Genomic DNA, 3687 nt, shown 5'->3' on the forward strand with positions numbered 1-3687 from the left:
AAAATAATTGCAATTTCCCAAGCCTATAATACAAACATAAAAATTTCCCCATATGGCACTAGGGAGGTGGGTCAGTAAGAGCAGGTGCCACACAAGCATCAGGACCAGAGTTGGAATCCCAGCACGCACTTAAAAAGCCTAGTGCACCTTTAATGCTGGTGCTGGTGAGGAGTGGACCATGTCAGAGAAGGAAGGACCACTGGGGCTTGATGTTGCCAGCCTCTCCCCCAGGTGGCAAGCTACAGGCTCAGTGAGAGACCATGTGTCAAGGGAGAGCAGTCAAGGACACTCAACGTAAGTGCATCCAACCATCCCATATCCCCCTCTGGTACATGTGTACATGTGTGTACACATACAGACACACACTACGTAAACACAAATATTTCAAATGTGAAAACCAATCACCTCTACATTTAAGAAAAATTCCCTAAACAGAAGAACATGTTTGCATTTAGATTTTTCTGAGAACCACCAAGTTTAATGAATTTTAGAGCTAGCACTTAACAAAATACTGTAAAAATGCAAATGTGGAAATTAGAGACAGAGTGGGTGCCTACTAGTGAGAAAACACAGCTGGCAAGTGGCACAGGCATCATGAAATTCACCCAAATTAAACTTTTATGAAAACACACCCCAATACTTTCTCTTTTGTTATTTGTCATGAAATTGCTGCCTTAAATGACAATAGTTTTTAAGTGTTTTCTAAAGAGAACATAAAAAGACAAAGCAGCCTTGTATTTCCTGTTTGGCCAAAGTAGGTTCTTTAAGTTAACAGATAGAAAAGTTCCCACAACCTTTGAACAACCTGTGGATGGCATGGGGTGAACTTTTAGTGCTGTGGGCAAACTGCAAAAACTCACGTGTTTCTTTCAGTCATGAATTAGAAGGCCCGGGGGCTTTTCATGCTGTCATCTGCAGAGTCTAACTGTGAGGGATTTTTTGAATCAGCTGTATTCTTTCAGTAACTTGTCCTTGATGGTAATGAAATGTATTATATCTGCCCTGATGTTTGTAGTTCCTGACATAGTAGCAAGAAAAAAAAATGTAATCTTTTCTCTTTGATAATATGATTCACTCCATTTATTAACTAGAAAACTAATAATCCTGTGGCCATTTATATCTTTCTTTTTGGTATGTCATGTTCCAATATTAGGTAAGTCTTTTTGGTTAGATTTTGCTTCTTAATGTCCAAGCATTTTATATTCTATACAAATATACAACAAATGGTTTTATTGTATGGATATTTAAAACTAGCATGTAATGGAGTACCTAGCAGAGGTTTTTTGTTTGTTTGTTCGTTTTTCTACAGTAGATCTGAAATGTTCCTACAGGTCCTATAATCAAGAATTGGTCTTCAGCTTGGTATATTTAAAGGTGGCTGTGCCTTTAAGAGGTGGGACCCAGTGGGAGATTTGAAGTCACAGGGAACTTACCTACCAAGATGATGGGCATTCTGGGACTCTGATCTCTTTTGTTACCAAAATCTCTTCTTACTTTTGTTTCCCTCCTCCTCCTCTTCCTCCTCCTCCTGCCCCTGCCCCTCCCCCTCCTCCCTCTTCTAATGCAGTGTTGGGCATTGAATCAGTGGCCTGGAACACAGTAGACAAGTGCTCTGCATTGAGTGGTGTCTCAGCAGTCTTTCCTCTTTTTAAGTTATCTCAATTGTTTGTTTGTGGTAGTGGAAAGCTGATGAGCACGCCCTGGTATCAGGAGATTTGATTTTTTTTTCCCCATGACGAGGCATTGATGAGAACCACGCTCTGTGCTTTCCGTGTTGCAGTACGCTTCATCACACTTCAAGCAGAAGTCGTATTTATGAACATACTTCAAGCAGACTGTCCTGCTTCTGGGAAGCATTCTTAGAGAGACACAGTTAGCAGTGTCCATAATTGATAGTCAGAAAGGTGAGCAGATCCAGCCAACAAACCCGATGTATCTTTATCTCAACTTAGTTAGAGCCTTAACTGCCCCCTAACACCACAGAGCATTAAGTCTGGCATAAGGGCACAGGAGCCAGAATAAAGGAAGATGGATGGAGTGTGGTTGAAATATTCAACTTCAGAACGTGTCCTGGCCAGGGTAGCACGTGGCTAGCTTTCCTTCCAAAACGCTAAGAAGGGCCCAGGTACATGAGGAGCTCTGGGGCTCTGCACATCAGTGAATTCTTCCCTTGGATGTACAAAGAAGGCAATAAAGAACAGCACCGTCCGGTTAAGTAGTGCAAGTATCGCCAACAACTGTAACTCAGGTATGCATCCAAAGTTTTAAAAGGCAAGGGACATGTAAGGAAAATTTTGCTGTGATTATCACAAAAAGTTCATAACAAAACTACAGAATTGGGGCTGGAGAGATGACTAGGTGGCTAAGACCACTGGCTGCTCCTCTGTGGGAGGTGTGGAGGAGGACCCGGGTTGGATTGCCAGCCCAGACAGGGCAGCTCACAGCAATCTGTCACTCTAGTCCCATAGAATCTGATGCTCTCTCCTGGCTTCGGCGGGCACTGCACGTGAGTGGTGCGAGGTCATACATGCAGGCAGAACACTCTGCACAGAAAATAAAATAGACAAACTCTTACGAATAAATGCTGCAGTATTCACAAGAACACATATAAGTAGCATATCAGGAGAAGGGCCCCAGGGGGGACCTACCCTTCACTACTCAGCTGTTTGCTACTGACAGGTTCACGGTGGGAGAGTCATTACCTTCAGTCATGTGCCCACTGATGATCTCGTCAGGCTCCGAAGGTGGATTCCAGTCCAGTGGACACACAGATGGCCCTGGTTATAGTGGGCCACAAGAGACTGGTAGTGGTGAGGTGAGCTCAATAGGGATGTGGGGGAGTAGGGATAGAGAACAATCCGAATAAATACACCGTCTCATGGGCAGAACTGTCAAAGAACACAACCAGTAATGTTTTGGGTAATCTTAATATCTGAAATGAGACACCTAAAGAGGAATAGGATTTGAGGGACTCCTTTATATTTTAAGTGACAATTTTAAATTATCTAAGAGTTTGATCAATTCTGAATAAAATATACTAACATTAATGAGGAAAAAAATAGTTGCATCACAGAGCATTTTAGAAATCATACTTGGTTTTGTCCCGGCATCCCTGTGAGAAAGCCTCCTACAAAAACTAAAGGTGAACTGGAGAAGGTGCCAGGCTTCACCTGGTATAAGCAATGCTATGCAGCTGATTTTTTTTTTTTGCCTTAAATTGATACTTAACCAATTACTTTCCCCAGTTCTTTCATGGCTTTCTATTTTTTTTTAATTGTTTGTCTGTTTATAGGCAGAGTCTTGCCTCAAACTCACTGTGTAGTCCAGGCTAGTCTTGAAGTTGTAATCCTCCTGCCTCAGCTTGCTGTGCTCTGTAGTTTTTTTTTTCCTTTCTACTACACGCTATTTGGTGTTACACTTTGGCCAAATATATTTTCCTGTGCATAAGAGGTAGGAATGTAGTCCTTGTTACCGTCTGTTCTGGTCTGAAGATGAAATTTCCACTTCTCCCCAAAAGCTGTTGAGACGCTTTGAAGCAAGAGAAATGCCACTCAAGTCACCTTTCCAGGATGGTTAATATTGATGGCAACTTGACTGTATCAAGAACCAATCAGACTAGTGACGAGGCATGCCTCTGAATGTGCCTATAGGAGCATTTCCAGAAAAGGGGGGCTCATGAAGGCTCCA

The sequence above is a fragment of the Acomys minous genome (assembly GCF_964271855.1).
Source record: "Acomys minous genome assembly, chromosome: 9".
NCBI lineage: Eukaryota > Metazoa > Chordata > Mammalia > Rodentia > Muridae > Acomys > Acomys minous.